The sequence below is a fragment of the Folsomia candida genome, unplaced genomic scaffold (genome assembly GCF_002217175.1).
Source record: "Folsomia candida strain VU population unplaced genomic scaffold, ASM221717v1 Fcan01_Sc022, whole genome shotgun sequence".
In the NCBI taxonomy this organism is placed as follows: domain Eukaryota; kingdom Metazoa; phylum Arthropoda; class Collembola; order Entomobryomorpha; family Isotomidae; genus Folsomia; species Folsomia candida.
Genome location: NW_019091214.1, coordinates 439,338 through 457,093, shown reverse-complemented (window position 1 = coordinate 457,093; position 17,756 = coordinate 439,338). Strand labels below are relative to the sequence as shown.

General features: G+C 35.2%; 1 protein-coding gene across 12 annotated transcripts in view; it reads left to right on the top strand.

The window, feature by feature from the left end:
- Positions 1-17,756, top strand: part of LOC110858669 (PH and SEC7 domain-containing protein) — a 47,549-nt gene that overhangs the window by 17,995 nt on the left and 11,798 nt on the right. For 8 of the 12 annotated variants that reach the window (XM_035858895.1, XM_035858892.1, XM_035858893.1 and 5 more), the window contains exons 4-6: positions 1,165-1,339; positions 15,681-16,211; positions 17,169-17,289. The gene's annotated coding sequence lies outside the window, so the exon portion shown is untranslated. Of the gene's footprint in view, positions 1-1,164; positions 1,340-11,206; positions 12,076-15,680; positions 16,212-17,168; positions 17,290-17,756 lie in introns of those variants that run through there. The other 4 variants (XM_035858890.1, XM_035858889.1, XM_035858886.1 and 1 more) reach the window with 4 other exon arrangements.

Sequence of the window (17,756 nt, the reverse complement as noted above, 5' to 3'; positions counted from 1 at the left end):
CGAATTTTCCCAAAAAACTGGATTTTGGGTGGAAACAGTAAACACTAAAAATTTTTCCAAGTTTACGATAAAAAAATTGGGTGACAAAAATGAGAAATCATCTTAAGTTTTTAAATTCGTAAAACAACTTTACACCACGATTTACTATGTTACAAACATCCCCATAAAATTCGAACAGCTTAATAAAATCATGCAATGATTCCCATGTGTTGATGCGGGTAAAAAAAGTTTCCAACTTTTATGCGAAAGTAAGAACACGTGCCGCCACGTGGCATGGACATGTCACCAATTGAATTGTGATTTTGTGACCATTAATCCCCCTCTAATTCAATCGTCTCAAAAGACAATAGCATATTGTGCGGATTAAGAAATGCGTACGTGGAGTAGAAGTTGCGACGAAATATGTAGGGCAGGAGAGAGAAAGAGAAGAAAATAAGAGAAAATTCTACCCTAGTCACGTTCACTGAAAGTTTCTGGGTGAAAGTAAAAGCAGTGTTGCGTCGTGGTCGCTGCATATTTTGGGAATTTTGCTCACTTATCAGCAAATGATAAGTGAGTGTGATAAGTACGTATGCTACTCACTTATCAAGTGTTCAGCATATTTATTTAATATTTATGGACAATAAAACGATAAAATATTAATTTTCTGGCTTTTTTCCTTATTTTCCATTTTGCTAACACAAAATTATATAATTAGTTAAAGTCATATTTTATAAAAGTTATGCGTTTTTGAAATAATGCTGCTGGTTATTTTTATAAATTTAGAAAATATTTTAAAGTCGTAGTTTTCCATATTTCTCACCAATAATAAAATCTATATAATATGTATTTTTTAATGGTATTAAACAAGTTATGCACTTTTGAAACATATTTTTTGAAAAAATTGCTGCAATTTTATGATTAATATATTAAAAATGAAAAGTGGCTGTAAATATTTCTGGTTATTATCTAAAAATGTAGAAATATTTTGACATGGGAGATAGTTCGTCAGTCAGTCGTCCTGTAGTATAAATCTGTACAATTTGATGTATGTAACAGAAAATTGAAAAATACACTTTACAATTTACGCTACAAGACGCTACAATTTAAACAAAAAAGTTAATGAAGACACCTTAATTTCGTCTTCATTACCAAAGTAAAACCCGAATATTCTTGCATTTGCAGATTTGCCGAATTCACTTAGGCACGAGTAATTGGTGCATTCTGCCAAATTGTTCCTGGATCCTGATTATTTGCATTAAGACAAACATCAGCATCGAGAAGGGGGGACATATTCATGTGACCACGTGGCGTAGGAAGGAGGCCGATTACTGGACGCATCTCGTGTGACGGAATAAACGTTGGTTTGCTTATATTTTTTTCTTAAATTGCATGGAAATTGATGTACTGAATGCATAGTTTCTGGAAATATTAAATATATTTTGGGCCAAAAATTTCCAAAATACATATTTTTAATTCCCGTCCTCTTGCGATATCGATAATTTATTTGGTCACCATATTTTTAGCCGTGGAATTTCCCGTCCTCATGTTTGATATCGAATTTCTCATTGGATTTACATGCAAATCATCATTTTTGCTTGAATTTGCCGCCCTAATTTTTAGCTTTGTTTGTACAGATTTCCCATCGTCCTGTTTGATATCGAATTTAAATCGGCATCCAATTTCTCATCATAAAAAAAAATATCAGGAAAATTTATTGGTTAAAAGATTGCGCATTTTTTGTGTAGGTTCGAAATTTCCAAGCAATAAGATTAATTAAATTTTAATCTAGGGGAATTTTAATTCTGATTAAATTTTGATTCACCAATCATCAAAATTCGTGTAATTAAAATTTTGACTAATCCGATTTTTTGAAATTTCGAACTATCTCTACAAAAACTATTTATTACCACTGAAAATAAAGAATAGGAACCCTGCCTACATACGTTCGTAGATTCGATATTTAGATGTCTACGTATTGAGAGAGAAAAGAGAAAAAAAGGTATTGATTTGTTCTCACGGGGTCAGAAATGACGGGAAGTTGGTACATATAAAAGTATAAAGTATTTGGGAGAAAGTACGTATATCTATCCATCCACATTCGTCCAACAAATGCTTCAAACTCGTAATAAAATCTGTGCTCTGGGTGAATTGGTGGAGTCGGTGGGTTGGAATGGAAATGGTCACATTAAGAGAGTCGACCGATTAGTGGGCGAGGCAGTGCGGGCAGAGTGTGACTCGAAATAGGGCGGTAACAAAATGTAGTCGCTATATTATGTTGGTAAAGATTTGGGACCGAATGGTAACAAAAGTTTTGAAGGAGGTTATTATATCACGTTGGTAAAGAGTTTCTACCGAATGGTAACAAAAGTTTTGAAGGAGGTTATTATATCACGTTGGTAAAGAGTTTCTACCGAATGGTAACAAAAATATCAGGGAGATTCAAAATCGTCACCACATGTAGTCAGTTACTATATCACGTTGGTAAAGATTTGACATCAAATGGTAACAAAAATATTATGGGAGATTCAACCACGCTTTATGTAATCAATTTCTAATTGGATTGCACAGAAATTTTTGATGTCATTCAACGACAAATCATTACCAGCGTGGTGGTGGTTACACGATTTTGTTACCAAGTTTTTTTAGGCGAAATCTGGTGTGCATGGCCCTCACTAATCTAGTAGAGAGAGAGACAGTGATCTATTTTGTATGCGGTATGATGACCCCCAGAGCTAACGGGGCGTGAAGGACGCGGTAAATCTCTCACTGGACTGGACGAAGGCAGGGGTTTTGCTTTGTCAGTTGTCTTGTCGGGCGACGGACAATTAATCTATAATGGATTTGCGAATTTCGAAAAGTTGGGTGTAATAAATTTCAGTGAATTTCGCAATAATAAAAGTTGCAAGTGTGATTTTGAAAATCGGGGAACTCAATATTCGACACGATTAGTGAAAAAAGATTTAGAAATTTTGGTAAATTTTAGGATTTTAAGATGTGCCGAATTTTGAAAATTTAGTTGCACAAAATTTTAGACTTTCAAACTGATAAGAGTCTGATTTTGAAAATCATATTCTTTTATTGGCAATTGGAATGCTCGCTCATCACAAATTAGGAACAGTTGAACGAATTTGGAAATTTTGTAAAATTAGTTAGCCTTTGAAATGTTTCCAACTTAAATTTCCAAATAGTGCAATTTTGCAAAAAAGGCAAACTTTTGGAATCATTTTGAGCCACAATTTTCGAAATCATGTGTCCGACGTGAATGTCCCCATTACAATTTTGACTGTATATTCTCCTGGACAAAATTTATGGCAATTTTGCCCTCTGAATTTTGATCTGACCCGATCCCTCTCTCTCTCTCTCCTAACTCATAGCGTGCAGACAGCTTAATTAAAACCGAGATCCTCCCGTCTTTACTGCCCAACCGGGTCTAGGTTTCTTCTGACTGGGTCTGATTTCACTCTCTGGCATACATTTCATTGGAGAAACTTGAGTTTTTTTTTGCTCCTTAATTTTTTTTAGAAACTTTCTTTTTCTCGGTTGGTTTTGGATTTGTGGGCGGATTTTTTTTTTGCCGTGGAGAAAGTGAAAGTTTTGCATTTTACAAAAGTTTTTTTTTGCACGTTGGCTTATACAATTTGAGAAGGAGAAAGGAAGAGGTTGCAATTTATTTTGCATTTATTTTGCACAGATTCAGTTTTTGTGGGAGAGAGACACATTAAAGTTTGGAAATTTAGACGATAAAGGGCAATTTTTCGCAATATATTTTTATGCTGATGAAATTGCCCAGATGTATAAAAATAAATTTTCCCATTTTTTTTAGTCACACGAAGATTTGTAAACCGCATATTTTCTTAAATTTAAAACTATTAACAAAAATGTTGTGGCCCCTAATCTCTTTTAAATCATATTTTCTTTCCTTACTTTTTGCAAAGGTGCTAAAATATTTGCAACCTGCCAAATTGCAAAAATTTGCGTACAAATCAAATCGCACACTTTACACTTTCGTCCACGTTGGGCCGAACCCTGTGCAAAAAGTTGGATCGTTCTCATTCTCATGACAGAGAAATACTCTGCACTGCTCTTTGCAGGTCGTGCAGAAAGGCTGTGATTCAATTATGTCTTAAATTTTGCTAAGTTTTTGGGAATTTCGCGTACAAAAATGTGCATTTTTAGGGTGCCATGACCCCAAAACTAGATCCTCATCTTTTCCGCACGTCCCCTTACTGCACTGCTGTCATGTCATGATTTCACTAACTTTCACCCACTTATTTGTTCATGGAGAAAGCTGTGGTTTCTCTCCAGCCCACGAAATATCGGTATCCATCCATTCAGTCGAGAGAAAGGCCTGGTTTTGCATATTGCTTTCCATACACATATTTCTGCCCAGTCTATCAATTTCTGATTTGATTATTCTTCTCGCGTCCAAAATATGCACCCGCATCGGTTTAATTTTCCCTTGTCAATCAATTAGGCGCGGCATAAATTAATGAAAGTGATGGTACATAATTGATTCCGGTAAAAAAAAGGAATCAGTTTTTCGCGGATGTTTGTAAACTGTGCAAATAATTTGGGAAATAATGGTGGAAATTTATATAACACGATGGAAGGGTGGTAAAAACAAATTGAATTTTATGAAAAATTAATGTTACCGGGATTATTCGGTAAAATAATTTGTTACCGACATTATTCGGTAAAATAATTTGTTACCGAAATTAAAGCTCGTTTAAGAGAAATTTATGCATAGTTTCAATAAATTCAATATCTGTTTATTTTAAAAATATTTTCATGTTTTCACTCAATTTAAAAGAAACCGAATTTTGTAGTAAAAAAAATCATATTTTTTCCGTGAAATTTGATTTTTTTGAATTTTACCAAAAATTATTGCTACCGGGATTATCCAGTAAAATAATTTGTTACCGAAATTACTGCAGAATACCAATCTACATATTTCCATTGTTTCAATGAATATAATATTTTTCACACTTGTTCTGTTTCCCAATATTTTCATGTTTCCACTCAATTTCAAAGAAGTCGAAATTTCTGATCTTGCTCGGATGAAAAAAAATGTGGAAAAAAATAGTAGTTGTTTACCGGAGAAAGGGAAGCAAGCCGAAGGAGAAAGTTTGAATCGTGGATGGTATGTAGCCGTATAATTTGCGTTCTATTTTACGCCGAGTTTTTGGCATTTATGTGTTTGCAAAGATTTATGTATGGAGAGAGAAATGGAGAAATAGGGTGAAAAAGAGAGAGGAGAACGTACACGTATGTACGTATGCAGTGATGGATGCTAGGTTGTACTTCTGGGGAAATAACTAAGGTGCCAACAATTTTAGGGGTACTCAGATCAAGAGAAATGTTTGTAAGTTTCAGGAATTTTGGAAATTTTGGTCAAATAAATATGATTTTTTTTGCGTAAAAATTGTAAAACTAAATGGAAAGATGTGATTCGATAAATGTACAAAGTTTGCAATTAAATAATTTATGATTAGTGGTAGAGTTATAATTAAATTAATTTATGACATGCCCTATTTGCCATACCTATTTTCCACACATTAAATTTCATAGCCAATATTGCAATTATGTACATATGCAATTTATTCCATGTCGTAAATACCTTTATTTTCACTCCCTCCCTACCCATCGTACAACTCTACACTTGTATAGGGCATTTATGGCATGTCATATTTACCATTTTTACCCTGCATTAAAATTCATACCCAACATTGCAATAAATACCTATGCCATTTACTCCAGGCCAAAAATACCTGTATTTTCATTTCATGTCCATTGTATAACTCTACATTCGTACCAGACATTCACGGCATGTCCTATTTTCCATATTTGCCCCTCCCCCTCTATTCAAATTAATTTATGGCATGCCCAAAATTCCAAACTATTTATTTTCCTGCCCCCGTCCATTGTACAACTCTCCCCGAATAAATCGACCCCCATCCATATTTGCCGTACACTCTTGACAGGCCGACTTTCTCTCCAAGTGCGAATCTCATGAAAATATTGAATTTCCTTTTCTCGCAAAAGTCAGCAAGAAAAGGGGAGAAGAGAAAGTAGAGTAAAGTGAGACCCATATCGCCTCCGTCCTGTCTTGGAGAAGGAATCACAATAATGAAACCACTTTGGGATATTTACTCGTTAAATTAAATATTTGCCTTGTTTTGTGCCACGAGAGATGAAAGAGAGAGAGGATGTCAAATTGTGGGCAATATTGCGAATTATATTTTCCGAATTGTTGATATTTACACCTTGGCTTTAATGTCAATAGGGAGAAAGAGATGAAATCGAGAAAGGTGGTGGTGGCTGTGGTCCTGTTTGGTGGAGAGATTCTTGGAAAAGAAAGTTCGATTTCGTACTAGGGGAGGCGAAATTATAGGGACACAGGAATGGCACAAGTTATGTTGCGAAATTTTGCAATGTTTAAAGTGGACAAGTTTTGGTCAGAAATGGACAAGGTTTCACAGAATTGTGGATTATTTATTAATACAGAATAGTGGACAAATTTACGCCTAAAATGGCAAAGTTTTGGGCAAAATCGAACAAAAAAATAGTCGGAAATAAGCAATTGTTAGATTAAATCGACAAAATTAAAAAGACACAGTTCACTCAAACCTGAATTGCATAACGCAGTTTAAAATCCCAAAACTTACAAAGATTGCAAAGTTAAAAGATATCAGGTTACATACAAAAGAAACGAGCACACAAATCCTAAACGTCTCTATATTTTGCAATTTTTCCAAGAGTTACACACTTTACAAAATTGAATTGAATGGTCAACTTTGAAACATATTTCATACCGTTTTTTTCTTGCGCAAGAAATATTTCGAAACACTGGATTGGAAAGCTTTCTCTCTCTCTCTCGCTCTCCTGAATTTTGTATTAGTTTTTTTCAGAAGAGCTAAGAAATTGGGATTGAATGGCGTGTAAATGACAGGACGAGAGATGTGGTGGATTTGCGGAATTGGAGAGTTTTTATTTACGTCCCTGAAGTAGATCTGTAGTAATAAAGTCAAGGGTCAGGCAATAATAACGTGTGGTCAGTTGTATACACGTATTTCTCAACTCTGATATTTGGCATCATCCTTTCCGGCCTATTTTTAGCTCTATTTTTACAGTACCAGTTCTCCTTTAATGATTTGGCTTTAATTTTATACTGGGTAAAGAAAAATTGGTTTTTGATTGAATTCTTGGGAAGTAATTGATTGAGATTTAATAGAAAAATGGAGAAAATTAAATATAAAAGTTTTCAGGAATAATTTCTGTCAATGTTTAACGTCGTTCAAAGTTTTACTGGAATTTGTGCGATGTATTTGATATATTTAGATCGATGATACTTCGTCTTGTGTTTTTGTTTTTCACAAGTGGGACCAATTTAGTATCCTTTTTCTTGACAATTTCTGGAAATTGGTTCATATTCCTGCGTTGTATCAGTTAATTTGTCAATATACAAATTGAGAAATATTGTGTTATTTCGCAGCAGGTGAAGGAAAATAGAGGTACAAGTTTACAGGAATATTTTGTTGCCAACATTTAACGCCGTATAAAATTCTGGTTTAAATTTATATCTGGGTTTTATACGTTCAGGTTTATAGGTTTTCTTGTCACAATTTCTAGAAATTGGTTCACATTCCTACTTTAAAAAAAAGTATTTGGTGAAATTTTGTAAAAATTGAGAAACATTGTGTTAGTACGTTTACGCAGGTGAAGAAAAATGAGCAACTATTTAGATGTAAAAGTTTACAGGAATATTTTTTTGCCAATATTTAACGCCATATAAAATTGTTTCAAATTTGTACATAGAACTTGCACGTTTAGATTTTGATTCTGGGTTCTGTATGCCAATTTCTGGAAATTGGTTCATATTTTTGTATCAGTATAATCATAATGATAATTTAGTCCTGTATTTTGCAATTTCGTCCTTGTAGAAACTTTATGTATTGTTTAGAATCTTAATTCATATTCTTATTGAGAGTTGTACATTTGCCGTTTTAAATTGTGCAAGAGATATGAAATTTGATTTTGACTTTTTTACTTCTTTGAAGTAGTAATTGATTGAAATTTAATGAAAAGTAGGAAATGATGTCGTTGTGAAAAAGAGAGAACAATTCAGATGTATGTAAAATCTTTATGAAATTTTATCTTTACTTTTGATCTTCCATTTCTAGGAATTGTTTTTGTCATTTTTTGTTAAAAAGTAATAATTTGCTTTGATAATTGAACTTCGGAGGTTCTGTTCACATTTGTTGAAATATTGAGATACATATCAATCTTCCGGTGTGTCTGATCTTTTAAAATTTTTTAAAATTTCAGATTTTGGTTACGTGTTATAAGACGTAGAATTTTCCCATTCCCACCTAGTCGCAAGATTCAGGTCATATTTAGAATTGTGTAAAATGTTTTTGTCTAGGAAGTTAAATTTCCAGAAAATCTCAGCTCACAAACAAATAATTCGTGTAAATGTCCACATTTGTGACTGAAATTAGCTCGAATTTACTAGAAATTAGCTCGGGGAACAAATCTAATGACAAAATATCTTGTGTAATTTGTTGATTTCAATTCCAATTTGTATCGGAAATAAGAAAATTCAAACATTTCAATGCTTACATTTAAATGGGATATAAATTTCCTGGAAATTTCAGCTTGAACAAAAATAATTCTGGCTGTAATGTGGACATTTGTCTACATTTGCTCATCTCTGGCTGGCTGAATTTAGTCGCTCTTAATTGAAATTAGCTCGATTTTGTGAGGTACCCTATAAAATTCTGGGAACAAATCTAATGACAAATATCTTGTGTAATTTGTTGATTTCAATTCCAATTTGTATCGGAAATGAGAAAACTCGAACATTTCAATGGTTAAGTCTAACTGGGATATAAATTTCCTGGAAATTTCAGCTTGAACTAAAATAATTCTGGCTGTAATGTGGACATTTGTTTATCTCTGGCTGGCTGAATTTAATTGAAATTAGCTCAATTTTCTGTGAGTGAGGTGTCCCTTAAAATTCGTGGAACAAATCTAATGACAAAATATCTTGCGTAATTTGTTGAGTATTTGGAATCCTGTTGAATAAATGGAGCATGGATTTCACTAGTTCAATTATTTGAGAAAATGGCGAAAATCTGTCCTAATACGGATCACCTCAGGATATTTAATTGTTATGTAAATATGATGGGACTCTCCATTATGTGTTCTGTCGCTCTCTTTATTTGCTGTAAACAATCGGGACAAAAGGAGGACGACGTTTTAATTAGGATGTAGAATTGGATTGGTAAATGGACCAAGTTGAGGAGAGGACAATTGTTGAATTTAGAGCGTAATTAACGCCCCATTTCGTTCAAGGGGGGAAGGAAATTAAGTTAGAATTATGTAGGATGTGACACACTGTAAATAATTGTGGGACAAAATTGAGCGGAATTTGATGGATTTTTTAGGGAAGAAAGTGATTGAAAGGTTGGGTTAAAAAAAATTGGTTGCATTTTGTTCCCGGATTCAGTTTTTTAGAGGCAAAATTGTTTCGAGGTGGGGACAATTTTTTGCAAAATTTGGCACTATTTTGCCTATGTGGGAAATTTATCCGGTGTTAGTTTCGAAATGTTAAAAAATGACCATGTTGCCAATTTTGTTACCGGATTTATTAAGAGGCAAAATTGTGCCTAGTTTGGGAACGATTTTTTGCAAAAATTTGGCAGAATTTGGCACTCTTTTGCATATGTGGTAAATTGATCGAGGCGTTGTTAGTTTAAAAAAATAAGAAATTGGGCATGTTGCCAATTCAGTGTCAATTTTGTTACCGGACTTATTTAGAGACAAACCTGGTAACGATTTGTTGCAGAAATTTGTCAAAATTTGTCACTCCTTTAAAGTGATAAATTTTGATCCCGGTTTAGAAATTTTTGAAAATTTGTTTTTACTCAGAAACAATCATTTCCAAAATTTGTGTTCCCCGATCATTTAGAGTTGATTTATTTGGGTGGCGTATGTTTTCGACGGGGTAATAATTGGTTCATGATTTGTAATCAATTTTGTCGCTTTGATCTCCTTTTTGGGGAGAATTTATTGTGTGTACAAGTCTAATAGCGTAAGATTTTGTGTACTCTGTCGAAATCTGTGGATTGGATTGGATTCCTGCTGCGTTGTTGGTGTGTGTGTTGTGTAAATCGTTGTCGGGGTTTGATTTTGTGGGGAAAAGTGGGAGATTTTCGTAAAGTGAAAACAACATGATACATCCACAAACTAGTGACGAGATGATGGGAAAGTTGTGTTGGGCAAGGAGAAAGTTTGCGAAATTTCGAGAAATATTGGGACTTGAAAGAGATCCCATTTTGTGTGACCTCGTTTACAAAACGAAATACTGCGAAACGTAGAACGGGATGTTTTTGCGAAAAATACATTGTGCAAAATGCAGAGAATCATGATCTGGGATCAAGGTGTTACGGGGTGAAGTAAGAAATTATGAAGTCATGCATAGGTTTTGTTCATCTGTACACATTTTGTCCACATGTGGCGTCTCGCACGTTATGGAATATTGCATAACATTTTGGCAAGGTAGTTAGTTATGGAACATTCTGATGAGTCATGAATAAACGAGTACCTAATTTAGCAGAAAAAAGAGATGAATACGGTGAGATGATGATGATGATAAGAGAGATGTCTCTTATTTTTTGCCTGCCGTCTCGTCGAGGTTCGGGAAGAAGATTTTAGATTTTGAAGTTTCGCATAGGTTATATTTTTTCCCTGTTATGCAATAAAGAGCAAAAAATAGTATGGCCAAAATGTGCATCATGTATTCACTCTTAGGGTTAGAAATCCAGGATTAAAATAATACCAAGCGGTGTTTTTAGTAATAGCTCGGTATTAAAGTTGTACCATGTCGGTAGCAAATTTTTATGGACCCGTATAATTCTAATACCACGCGGTAGCAACGTTACTACCGAGAAATGAATACCTGCCTGACCATATCAGATTTCTAGCAGTGCTGTACAGTCTCGAAATTTTGCAAACATTGCAAAATTAGCATAAATAAATAATTACATATTTTTGTACAAATATATTTATTTAGCAGGATTTTTAGTAGTATATTTTTTTGCAAAACTATGTTCTCCTGCGAGCACAGATACAGTCATAATTCTGGAGATGGCATAAACTGTTGTTGCTTTGGTTGAGGTACATTTTGTGCAGTGAACTCATCTCTGGTGCTTGTTTTGTTGACGGTTTTTGTCCTCCTCTCACCCTTTTTAGGAGATTGAGTGAAGGACATGGCAATCCTTTTGGCTGTTGATACTGCATTTTGATTAGAAATGTGAGATGATCTCTCGCTCGCTAAAATGTTGTTATTTAGACGTTAGAGTTTGTGTGGTTCTGGGTGAAGTTGAAATGAAGCATAATTTTTGCAGGGAAAATAAATACATATTTGTGACGATTATTGGCGTGTCAGTGAAGTCAGTGATAATAGTGCGTCTTCCTAATGGTGTGGTGTTATTTAGATTTTCAGTAGTTCCAGGTGATGTTTAGTGCAGAATTTTGCATGGGAAATATTTATACATAGCAAAATAGTTGTTAATTTGTAACAAGTGTCGTGAATTGTACACTGAAAATACACATGTGCAGCAAAAAAAGTTGCAAATTTGTACCGATTGTTGCAAATTTTGCAAGGAAAATACATCTAGCAAAAAAGTTGCGAATTTGTCGTGTCTCTGATTTTAGCCGTGTTTCTAATTCTGTGGTGGTGGTTCAAGGATCGTAAAGATTTCGAGACAAGTTTCAACTGTTTTTACGCGAAGTTTTTTTGTGGCGTGTGTGAATATGTAAAGTTTTAACTTCAGTTTTTTGTGCGTAGATTTTATTGTTTAGAAATGAACTTTAAATATAATTTGACCCTGTGTGTGGGCGAAATAAGAAGAATGAAACTTGTCGTAGGAAGATGAGAGATTGTGGATATCAGTATTTTTTTACCTCGTGTAGTATCTCGTGAGTGGCGTTTTTTTGCGGAGGCGTGGGTAAATATTTTTTGGTGGAGAATAAGGATGTAAAATTGGAATCCGGGTGGGGATGAAAGAGAAATGGTGAGAATTTTTGTAGGTAAGATTTCAGTTATTTTATGTAGGTATGGGAGGTTGTTCAAGTTTAAGTTTAGGGAAATTGTGGGAAATTTGAATTTGTTGGGCAAAAAAGCTGGAAAATTTGGAAATTTGGTTCAAATTTGTGTCGTATAGTTTCAAGAAAAGGGTGAGATTTTCTGAAAGTTTTAATCAATTATTCATAGCCACACAAGGTCTTTTGATTTCTGATAAAATTTAAAATTTGTGATGTAAATTTTTTGGGAATTGTGACAAAATTAGAAAATTAAGAATGTAAGCTTGAATTGTCTGCATCGTACTTTCCGGAAGTTTAGAGACGATTTTTCAAAATTTAGGGTGTGGACATAATTTTCTTCTGAAATTTTGACTATTTTTTTTAGTTTTTTTAGAATTTTAAACTTCCCAAAATGTCAAATAGTCACTAACCGTAATGATGACAATTAAGGTTACTTTTTAGATTTCTTGTCCGATAGGAGGCAAGCCAAAATCAAAATGGTTCATCGAATCCTAACGAGAGCCAAGATAATTGCTTTGCTCATCATAAGTATATAAGATCAGGAGTCGTGTTATATTAAAGTGATCATGATTTTTTTGAGGTCCTGATTTCCATCCGAGATATGCCTTTTTAGGCGAATTTGACATCTCCTCTCCTGAGCCTACATAATTGGAGGCAGTAGTTTTTCTACTACTACTACGTCTCATATTTTCAATTCATTTCATTTTACTGTTTATCTTCAATAAGTTGGCATGCTTTGTGCAAATATTTTCGCAAATCAACCAATTACTCGGCATTTTATTGAGACCTCCCCTGCTCTACGTTTGCCCGCCGGGAAGAGTTTTCTTTTGCAGAAAAAAGACCACCATTAAATTCGCATTACACGCTTCGTATTTCTCTACGTGGTTATTCTACTCATGTTTTTGTCCAGTTTTACACACAATTATTAAGCTTGACGGAGAGAAGTAGTAATGATTTGACATTTATGTATATAGAAATTAATTTAGTCGGGGTTTTCATTCAAACGAATTTGATCCGGTTGTTGATTTCGTTTGCTGAGTTCTGATTTCATTTCAATAAAGAGGACGACTTATTATTAATTTGTCAAGATTTGTGTTCACTTTGTGGGACTTTATGTATTTGTAAAGAGAAGGAAGAGGAGGTCGTGCGGGAAGGAACGAGGTCACAAATATGTAAAAATCACTGTATCGAATTCTGCAGTAATCGACAAAAAGGTCGAGATGCATATTGTATTCTGCATAATTTTTTGCAAATGTACATAATCCTGCAGAAAATTTCGATCGGTTTTATTCTGTAGAACTGTATGTGCATAATTCTGCATAAGGTTTTTAGTTAGTCTGCAGAAAATTGGGCCGAATTTCTGCAGTAAAGCTATTCAAATTTGACCATGCGATGACCTAATAGAGGTAAAATTTGATAAGAATAAGAGGGATAAAAATGTGTCGCATTCCTTTACGCAGGGCCCCTCACCCATCATAATTATTAAGGGGTGAAAGCCCTTTATAAGATCGTTATGTCCGTCTGTCCGTCCGTCCGTCTGTCTGTCCGTAGCTCCGATAACTTTTGAACGAAAAGACATAGAGACTTGAAATTTTGAACGTAAACTCCTAACGTCAATGGACAGGACGAGTTCGAAGATGGTCACTGTGACATCGTCACCTGTGACGATGACGTCGTCACGGTGACGAAAAGTGACGAAAAAGTGTCACGTGTCAGTTTTGACATGTGACACATCATTTTTAACTAATTTTCAACGAGGAATTCGAAAATTCATGTCCTTTTGTGTTTGGACGTCACCTGTGACGATGACATCGTCACGGTGACGAAAAGTGACGAAAAAGTGTCACTTGTCAGTTTTGACATGTGACACGTCATTTTTAACTAATTTTCAACGAGGAATTCGAAAATTCATGTCCTTTTGTGTTTGGACGTCACCTGTGACGATGACATCGTCACGGTGACGAAAAGTGACGAAAAAGTGTCACTTGTCAGTTTTGACATGTGACACGTCATTTTTAACTATTTTTCAATGTCAAATTCAATGGTGACCTCCATTTTGACCTCAGAGGTCATGTAAAGGTCATAGGACATATCTATTTCAATTTCAACTGAAATTCAACCCCGAATTCAATGGTGACCTCCATTTTGACCTCAGAGGTCATATAAAGGTCACATAAGGGTTATCAACTGTTAAATTTGACACAAATAAGACACAAAAGTCGAAAACACGTCAGAAGTGTCAATCTTAACAAATTTTCGAACAATTTGATATTCACATTGACGTATGACACTCCTTTCACCCCTTGGTTACATGCGTTGTAACGGTTTATTGAATGGTTACTCTAGATTTTGACGTCCTCCTGAGTGAGTGTTGACTTATTTATTTATTCGCGTGTGCTAAATTTGAGCTAAATTATGTATGCAGGAAGGATTTTTTTAACGAACGGCTTTTTGACCTTTTCCTACATACAGCTTTCACCTTTTGAGGACTTATTTCTTTCTTCCGCGGATTAATTTTTGCCTATGTACATATTTGCCGAGATGAAAGTGGAAATGGGACCAATTTACGGTCATCTGCACTCGTAAAGTGGCTTTATTTGCGACTTCCTACGAATATGATGATCTACTCGACTAGATTTATTTGTTGGTGGTCGTTAAAAAAAGGGATTCAGTACAAAATCGTTGGTTTGTTGAGTGATGGAATTTAGGATGGTGGAGAGTGGAGAGCGTAGTTTTTATCTCATGTCCGGTTGTCAGTTGTTGGTCATTAGTTTATTTTGTCGAGTGTGAGAAGATGATGACAAATATATAATTCGCGAATTGGTGGATATTGTGTAGATACGGGATGCCATGTGTGGTCTGCTGGTCTGGTCTTGTTTGGTAAATATGTATGCAGTGTGGTTGGATGAAGGCAGATTTATTATGGAGATTTATGGAGTTTAGTGTACAGTGTGATTCTCTGCGTAGATAGATAAAGGGAAAGTGTTTGTTATGTAGTTTTTGAGAATTTTGAATAATTTGAGGTTTTTTTGGACTGGGAAAAAGGATTTGGAAAATTTTATGGTTAGTTGAAATTTACGTAATCTGGTGGTCCTTCGTGTTATACGGGGATTACGTAAGTAAGGTTTGTTGTGGAAAAGGGGTGAAATTAAGCCATTATGTATTTATAGTGCAAAATTTGCACTGCAAATATAATGCAAATTTTGCACTATGCAATTTCTGCATTCGGAAGAGGTAGGAATTTTGTATATAATTCAATAATTCACATATGCAAGAAATGTGAGAGGCAGGAAATCAAATGTCAAATACATATTTATGAATCTAAATGCATTATGTAAAACTTGATCATATGTTACATTTCATAAAATTTGTAACATTTTTTTCCGTTGCACATTAATTTTTTTGCACACAATTATTTGCACAATCACAAATTGAATTCATGCAGTTTTCATTTTTCAAGCATCCTACATAAATAAATCGACTCCATAAATTAGGCACGCTCACCACAAATTTTGCAGCACAAAACCATAGAAATTTTACCAACGCGTACTTATGTTTTAGTTTTTTGTTTCTTTGTGTCCACTTTACAGAGTCTGACAAACCTCCCTTCACCTTATCTCCCCCTCTGATAAGATAAGCCCCTCTCATACCCCCACTTGAGACTCCCGCGTCCTACCAAAAAAAGTCGGCACAATTGACAACCATCATCACAATCGTCGTCGTCGTCGCCCTCGTCCACGCGCCGCCGCCCACGCCCACCCCCTGGAAGAAGACGTCGACATCAACAACAACCACCCCCCAGGAGAAAATCGTCGTCGCGGCCAACGTGCTCGACCTCGTCACCTTGCCGACGAAGGTGGTCGTGGTGGTGGCGCAGACGCGGCGCAACGTGCATTCTTGGCGCGCGCGGAAGCCCGGTGCTTGACCTTGTTCCTCCATTTGCTCCAGGTGACATGGATTCTTCGGGAAGTGAGGGCATTCTTGGCGTGGTGTTGCGACGCAGCGAGACTGCCGGAAGGGGACTGGGACTGGGGTTTTCTATTATTGGCGGCATCGGCTATGATTTTCCCCCAGTCCTCTACGATATCGAAAAGGACTCGCCCGCCGAAATTTGCGGAATGGTAAGTATTCTAATTGTCTCTTATTGTTTAGTATTTTTTATATGGGGGGATTATAAAGCTGGTTTGGTTGTACTCACGTCGGGGGGATTTAAACATTTTCGAAATTAGGGACAATTTTCTTATTGTTTGTTGTATTCCGATGTTAAATGATCAGATGCTTGCAGGTTTAGGAACAATTTGAAATGCGGAAATTCGAAAATTTAGGACGATTACGAAGGGAAATCGGGTTAGGAATGTGTATAATGAATAACTTGACTACTGAGATTGAGCAAGCGTCTGTTTTTAGCTTGCAGAATTTTGCAAAAATTGACAAACATGTTGACGTGAGTACAACCCAAAATTAGGAAATAGTCTTTTTTAGTAAAATTGGTGACATTTTCTATAAAATTATTTTTGACTTGGTGAGAAAGTTTTTAGGATAAAATGCTTTTACAATAATTATTTAGTGTGCACATAAGTATTTGAATGTTTTATGATCACTGACCACTGTAAATTCTGGGATTTGTTGAGTTTTTTTGTGCAAATGAAGATAGCAGTATAGCACACGGTTGTAGATTTTTTGTTAAATTTTTTTTTGCATGCAACCACTTAAAACGTTGTTAAATACTGATTATCACAAGTTTTAATTTTGCACAAAAAATGTGTCTATAATTTTCATGAATATTTCTATATGTGTACATAAATATGTGTCAGGTTTCGACCTCGGCGAAAAGATAAGTGTTGTCTGGATGGATTTTTTTTCTAATTTTTGGACTCTGCATAAACAATGTGATTAATTGTAACCCCGAATTTTGACCTCATCACGCTTTATGTACGGTCCCTTTAAAAGTGTGACCCTGTAAATGTTACTGCCTGCTAAAAAAATAGTGGATGATTTTGTTGCCTGATTTGTTACTGTCCAGGAGAATTGGTTGTCGTTGTTGTTTTATATGTGTGTATTTCTTTGTATCTTTGCAGCTGGAAGCGGGCGATGTTATCTTGTCAGTAAACGAAAGGGAAGTTGTGAAATTGAGCACGAAAGAAGTATTAAAATGTTTAAGACTGAGTGGAGACATTGTCCACATTAAATTTAAACGAGGTACGTCCCCCCACCCTTAAAAGTGGTCAATTAATTGAGTGATGACCAATAATTATGTAATATCCTCTTGCTCATCCTGCTTAATCTCTTTCTCTTTCTCATAAACTAACTCAACTTACGATGGAGGTCATCCAGCGCATGTTCTCTGATTTTGAGTAAATTAGTGTCAATCGATCATAAATTTAATTAATATGAAATTCACAAAAGACACAGTCTCCCAAAGGTCACGTTTCGCAGAGATATTTGCATCCGAAGAGGAGAAAATGGGCCCCAAAGTCGACCAATTTAACATTTTCAAAATTTTCTGCACGTTTTCTCCTCTTAGGATGGAAATATCTCCGCCAAACGTGCCCATTGGGAGATTGTGCCTTTTGCAAATTTCTTATAAATTAAATTTGTGATCAATTGACACTAATTTGGTTAAAATCGGAGAACGTAGGTTGGGAGACTTCCATTGTATTTAAGTA